The following is a 7,500-nucleotide window of genomic DNA, read 5'->3' as shown; positions in this document are numbered from 1 at the left end:
TTTCTAGAAACTATTCAAAGGTAAAGACAAGACTACTCTACACTAAAATGACAAAACGCTTTTTTTCTCTCTTCATTTTGGCCAGAAAACTTTCATCTCAAATATCGATCTATTAAAATGACCATCAACTTGTCAAAAAGTCTTAAACAACTCGAGTCTCCTGGGAAAACTCTCAAACCTTTGCTGATAAGCTGGGGGTAATTTTAATCGATTTAAATTTAAAGTTAATGTTTTCATGCCAAAATTTAAAAAAAAGAAAGAGAAACGTTTTGTTAAAATATGACGTCATTATGATCTATATTGTGCGATTCTTTGTTTAGTTGTATGATCAATAGTTGGCTGGATGTAAGACCAGTCAGTAAAAGCCCACCAAAGCCATAAAGCCAAAAAAGACGGGAGTTTATCTCCTTTTCAGAGGCGTTGAATTATGGACAGTAACAATTAATTATTGGTTACTACTATTTAGTTAGTAGACAAAGCTATACATAGAAAAGTAGGACACAGAGCTTTAGAAAAGTACTTTCCAACATATTATATAACAGACCCGACAACCCAATCACTTATAATTTATGCTTTCTCTTTTATTGTCAATATCTGCATCTATAACGCATTTCTGTATCTCTCCCCCCTCCCTCCCCCCCCCCCCCCCTTTAAAAAAATATTCTTCTTCTGTGCCTCCGATCTGTGCTATCACTATTGTTATCCTCCTCCTCCCTCTTCCTTCTCCTCCTCCTCCTCCTCCTCCTCGTCGTCATCATCATCACCATCATCATCATCATGACTCGGGTTTGAGATTTTTCTGATAAGCTGAGGGAAATTTTAATCGATTGAAATTTAAAGTTAATGTTTTATGTTGAAATTTAAAAAAAAAGAAAGGAAGAGCAACGTTTTGTTAAAATACGACGTCATCATCATCATCATCATCATCATCATCATCATCATCATCATCATCATCATCATCATCATCATTATCATTATCATCATCATCATCATCATCATCATCATCATCATCATCATCATCGTTACTATTAATTTACAGTTGTTATCAATGAAATCCGTAGAGTGCAAGTAAACGTACAAATTCCTTTGTTACTGTTTTGTGGCTCTATCAATCACCAATTAGCAAGAGGCGTCTTAAGTGCGTAGTTAGATGGTTATCGTAATGACGTACTTATTGCTAGCCGTACCGCTCCCGACACCATTTTAACTATAGGAACAACTCATTAATTAAGGATTTGTGTTTTCATTCATTCATTCATTCATTCATTCATTCATTCATTCATTCATTCAGTTATTCAAATAGTATTTATTCATTCATTCCTCTTTCATACAATTATTCATTCATACCTTCATATATTCATTAATTTATTAATTCAATTATTCATTCATTAATTTATTCACTTATTCAGATATACATTCAATTATTCATAAATTCAAAAGTTTATTCATCCATTCATTCACAATTTCATTCCTACATTCATTTATTTCCCCATTCATTCATTTTATCCACTCACCCATTTTTCGAGACTTTCTATATATATATATATATATATATATATATATATATATATATATATATATATATATATATATATATATATATATATATATATATCTCCCGTATTTAACAATCAATTTATCTCTGTATTTTTTAAAATGTTTTTTTTTTGCTTATCAACTTACTTATTTATTTATCTATTAATTTGCTTGTGCATTTATTTATTTATTTTCCTCACATATTTTTTAAAAAGTCCATCCTTCCTATAGAGAGAATGAAGTAGACGTCAGTCGGGTCTTTGTTATTGTTCTTTGCTATCCATGCTTGTGAGTAATTCTCACTTAACTGTATTAGGCAGACTATAAAAGGTCATTGTTACAAGTAATTTACACGTATAACCCACTGACTCAGGTGTGAATGAGTACCAATGTATAATGTCAAAGAGCTTAAAAAACACAAAAACAAACCCGAAGTAAGAGCAAATATTATGCGAACCCCACTGACTCAGGTGTGAATGAGTACCTATGTATAATGTTAAAGAGCTTTAAAAGAAACCCAAAAATAAACCCGAAGGAAGAGCAAATAGATGGCCAATGATCAATAAAAAAAAAAAAAAAAAAACACAAAAAACTAACCCCCCCCCCCCCCCAAAAAAAAAAAAAACAAACCAAAAAACAAAAACAACTCGAGACGCGATAATGATTCAACTAGATATAAGTCTAAAAACAGCCAACAAATTAATGCTTGAATAATATGGCGGCTAAGACTTTGCAATGGCTAATACGTCATAATGCTCATTAAAATGTATTTTATTCATCAACAAACACGTGGCAAGGGAGGTAATCTCCTTTCGACAACAACGTACACCGTATTCTCAAGTTTCATCTATTTATCTAAGGATTTTCTCTACATTCACAAATACAGCGTGTTATATAATTCTATTTTTTATCAAGAAAACGTTTACTTTTAAAATATCAAATCTATTGGCTAAAAACGACTCCTAATTTGCCAGATATTCTTAAACCCAATACGCCAAAAAAGACTCGGGATTTACAGATCGTTTAAAAAAGTTGGCGGTTTTTCTAATCAATCCAGGTCCGAAATGAACGTTTTCCAGTCAATATTTTTTAAAAAGCCATTTTGTCAGTGTACAATTAATTGATCTGTCATAATTTCATGTAAATGTCTATTTGTATTTCAGTCTGCAGTCGGTCGTTTCATCTCTTTGGTTGTGTAAATACACGCGCCAGGCAAAGTCCGCCATGTAATCATAGTCGTTTTGAGAATAATGAACAATTCTGAATGGGTTTTATTCTGGGCTTATCATCCTCTCTGTATTCATTCATCGTCCATCACTCGATATTTCTATTTATGGTACAGATATTATATAAATCATATTATATAAATACAAATAAAGCAAAGCCGAAGTTTGTGATTAAAATGTTTAGAAGATTTATTTAAAAATAAATAAAATAGAGCAATTTTGATTTTCTTCTCGGTATAGATCTATTCTTTTTTTTTGTTTGTTTTTTTTGTTTTTTGTTGTTGTTTTTTTTTTTTTGACAGTAGATTTTAAATATTCAAGCCATAATATTGGTGATATTAAAAAAAGGTTTAAAAAAATAATTTATTATTATTATTATTATTATTATTTTTATTATTATTATTATTATTATTATTATTATTATTATTATTATTATTATTATGTATAGGGAGGAGGATTATTACTATATATATATATATATATATATATATATATATTATATATATATATATATATATATATATATCTATATAACTATATCGTATAATACTATACGATTGATGCCTATAGATAGATATTTCAGAAATTTGTTAATCCAAAACGACTTCAAAGCTATATCGGATTTAAGACTTGGTGAAAATTGGAGATGATTTCACGAATATTTCAACCGATCTCGTATGTAGTAAAAGATATCTTGCCAATTTGACGGAAAAAGCCAAAGGAAGAAAAGAGAAACGTCAGTATAGGCCAGTGTTAACCTTTGTGGTGTCATGTTTACAAAGCCATATCGACCACTGTACATCATTTATTGTTTATATCATTGTCTATGTTTAGGAAGCCAAATTGTACTTTTCTGTTATACACTGAAAAAACACGATGTGTAAATTGTGTAGTAGTATTAGTAGTAGTAGTAGTAGTAGTAGTAGTAGTAGTAGTAGTAGTAGTAGTAGTATAGTAGTAGTAGTAGTAGTGGTAGGAGGAGGAGTAGTAGTAGCAGTAGTAGTAGTAGTAGTAGGAGGAGTAGTAGTAGTAGTAGTAGTAGTAGTAGTAGTAGTAGTAGTAGTAGTAGTAGTAGTAGTAGTAGTAGTAGCAGTAGTAGTAGTAGTAGTAGTAGTTGTTGTTGTTGTAATAGTATAGTAGTTAGTAGTAGTAGTAGTAGTAGTAGTAGTAGTAGTAGTAGTAGTTAGTAGTAGTAGTAGTAGTAGTAGTAGTAGTAGTTAGTAGTAGTAGTAGTAGTATAGTAGTAGTAGTAGTAGTAGTAGTAGTAGTAGTATAGTAGTAGTAGTAGTAGTAGTAGTAGTAGTAGTAGTAGTAGTAGCAGTAGTAGTAGTGGTAGGAGGAGGAGGAGTAGTAGTAGTAGTAGTAGTAGTAGTAGTAGTAGTAGTAGTAGTAGTTGTTGTTGTTGTAATAGTAGTAGTAGTGGCTGTGGTGATAATGGCGGTAGATGTTGCATAATATTAGTAGTAAGTATAAAAGTCACAATCTACAAATTGCATGGATGATGATAAAAGAATTCGCGATATGAACAAAAAAAATGTTAAAATCGCCACAACGAATCAACATTTTAATCCAACTATTATCATAATTAAACATTATTAAAATCACTTCATGAATAAAACACGAGCCAATCAAGCACTTGGACGTCCAGCTCAATAAATCAACATTATTAAAATCACAGCACTGGAACTCGTTACGTTAAATTCTGACACAACAACAAAATATAAAATACAAAACACAACTAGAATCGTCACCAATGCCACTGCAGCGACACCAACCAGCATCCACAAAATTCAAACCGGCCAAGTGAACAGGACACTCCTCCACTCGATAGCCAACTCAAATAAACTCCCCATTGAAGCAATGCCTCCAGTCAGTCGTCTATAGATGAAATGCTTCTCAGCTAGAAGTGGACCCTGGTATGAATTGGCCGTTCCGTAGGTCTCTTGTACGGCTATGTGGTCTAGTGGTATGCATGACACTCGCTTTCGGATCGGAAGGTCCTGGGTTCGAGCCTCGCGCTCGGCGCATAGTTGAGTCCTTGGAAAAGGCACTTTACTCACATTCTCTCACCGTACTCAGGTGTGAAATGAGTACTTGGCCGTTAACAGCGTTGTCTTTGTCCGAAAAATTGTAACATCGCCGAACAGGCGTTATGTCCCGTCCTACATGTTAAATGTTGCTGTTGACCAGGGACCCCTTGTAAAGCGCTTTGAGCACATTTAGTGGATATTGCTCTATATAAAAGCTCATTTTTTTTTCTTTTTTGCACTCTCAAAAATTGATGACACAATTCAGATTTTAGCAGAGAAGATGGATTAATTAATTAAGTCAAGTCTATGAATAAAGCGATTGGTTAATCAAGACAAGAGTTCTGATTACTTAACTTCGGACATGACAAAATCTAAAAAAGTCTGATAATAATCGTAATATTATAATAACGTTGATGGTTTGTGTTAATTCTGTCGATAAAAAGAAAGATCGTAGATAACAGCATCTTGCCTCGTCCTACATATTATATTATTAAGGGTTGTATTTGGTTTGGGATATCTTGTAAGAGCGGATAAATTCAGCACGTTGGATGGAGAACAAAAGCTAGAGGTGCTTAAATGAGCCAGTAAAATGGAGAGAAAAATATAGAGAGTAGATGTGACTCATATATAAGGGAACAACACAAAACAAACAACGTTTCGGCCCTTGACCTTCGTCATGAGACAAAAAACACAAATACAAATATGTAAATTTACAAAATATCACATTTCGTCAAATGCACATTTGACGAAATCTGATATTTTGTAAATTTACATATTTGTCTTAGTGTTTTTTGTCTCTTGACGAAGGTCAAGGGCCGAAACGTTGTTTGCTTTGTGTTGTTCCCTTATATATGAGTCACATCTACTCTCTTTATTTTTCTCTCCATGGATTGAGAACACGCTATAATAATATTATATCAACAGGATCACGTTTGTTATAAAGCGACCCTAGAAGGTAAAAGGGAATGTTACAAGGAAGCATTGATTTGTTATATAAGGGGAAGGGAAAGATTGGAAAGATGGTAGAAGGGTGGGTGTGTTGGAAGTAGCAGTATTGAGTAGTCATAATAACCATAATTTTAACAAATTAAAACACATTGAATGCAACAACGATGGTTGTAGTTAGGTTAGATCTCGTAGCTATGATGTCAATGATGTTTTCATTCAAATATTGTTGTTGGAAAAGATTTGTGTTTTGTATATAAACGTGAAAATAAATTATAATGTTAAATGAAGCTATTTCTAAGTATTCTTTATTTCTATATTTTACAAAAGGGAAATGGTATACTAAAGAAAAAGTAAAGTACTAAAGTAGGACAAGAAACTTTATAAGCATAATCCAGCCCACTCATGTTTTAATAAGTACCTAGCTATGGGTATTTAAGAGTACCATAAGAGTGCTAATAAAAAGAAGATGTTTTCCAATAGGAGTTAAGATTGAGGAAGGGGAGGAGATGGTGTTGGACCTTGAGAGAAAGAAAAAATATAGGAAAATAGAAAGAGAGAATAAACTAATTATAATGTGATCGTTCATATCACGTGATAAGTCGTGTGTTGTCTTACTCTAACAAAACACAATTTTTTTTCACTTTGGTCAGAAAAGACTAATGTCAACTATGAATCGATGAAAACGAAACTCAGTTTGTCAAAACTGAGACTGAAAAAAAATGTCTCAATGATGAGACGTTTTGTCAAGTTAAGAGTCTCTTGAATCAATCGATATAGAATAAAGAAAATATTTTCTGGCCAAAATGAGTTTTAAAATTTGTGTTTTGTGAGATGACTACAATATGGTTTACGAAGGGGCCAGAAAGAGTGTTTTTGGAGGGAAGTTGGCCAGGGAACTCGTTTGTTTGTCGTAGACATACAGACAAACACACCGTCTCTCAAAGGACTGCAGACCCCTGTCCAGTCACGGCCTTACTAACTGGACAAGTAGTCCAGTGAATACAAAGCAAAGTTATAATATTATATAGCATCGATGGGAACCAGGCGTTGGCTCTAAACGTCTATCGGTTATAATCTAATAATAATATTAGATTGTACAAGCCTTCGGAGCCATACGGAGTTTATACCGGTTTCCGTAGCTTTAAATTATGAACAGTATGTTATCCTGACGTACTTTCCGCCTGGTCTAACTAACGGGCGTACCTAGATAGGCGGAAGGCTGGGCTCGAAGATAACTGATTTTGAGACCGGTGTGCTTGTGTGTTTGTGCGTGTGTGCGTGCGTGCGGGTATTCTGTGTGTACGTGAGTGTGTGTGGGTGTTTGTGTGTGTGTGACAGAGAGAGTGAGACACACACACACACAGACTGAGAGAGAGAGAGAGAGAGAGAGAGAGAGAGAGAGAGAGAGATAGGTGCATTCCCAACTGAATACCGATATCCAATAATACACGTTTCGATTTGATTAACATTGAAATCGGTTTCAGTTCAATCTATCTATCTATCTATCTATCTATCTATCTATCTATCTATCTATCCATCTATCCATCTATCTATCTATCTATCCATCTATCTATCTATCTATCCATCTATCCATCTATCTATCTATCTATCTATCTATCTATCTATCTATCTATCTATCTATCTATCTATCTATCTATCTATCTGTCTAACTATCTATCTATCTGTCTAACTATCTATCTATCTGTCTAACTATCTATCTATCCATCTATCTATCTATCTAACTAACTATCTGTCTAACT

General features: G+C 33.2%; 1 protein-coding gene across 10 annotated transcripts in view; it reads right to left on the bottom strand.

The window, feature by feature from the left end:
* The window catches only part of LOC144968984 (RNA-binding protein Musashi homolog 2-like), a 361,376-nt gene that overhangs the window by 162,447 nt on the left and 191,429 nt on the right, over window positions 1-7,500 (bottom strand). For 2 of the 10 annotated variants that reach the window (XM_078907903.1, XM_078907907.1), the window contains exon 1: window positions 4,502-4,569. The exons of 5 other annotated variants lie outside the window; for them this stretch is intronic. The gene's annotated coding sequence lies outside the window, so the exon portion shown is untranslated. Of the gene's footprint in view, window positions 1-4,501; window positions 4,617-7,500 lie in introns of those variants that run through there. 3 more of the 10 variants (XM_078907904.1, XM_078907908.1, XM_078907906.1) reach the window with 3 other exon arrangements.

Source organism: Berghia stephanieae, chromosome 3, assembly GCF_034508935.2.
Source record: "Berghia stephanieae isolate SIO BIC M18660-M18661 chromosome 3, UCSD_Bste_1.3, whole genome shotgun sequence".
Classification (NCBI taxonomy): Eukaryota; Metazoa; Mollusca; class Gastropoda; order Nudibranchia; family Aeolidiidae; genus Berghia; species Berghia stephanieae.
Note: the sequence above shows the minus strand (reverse complement) of the source record. Positions and strands in the feature narration are given on the sequence as shown.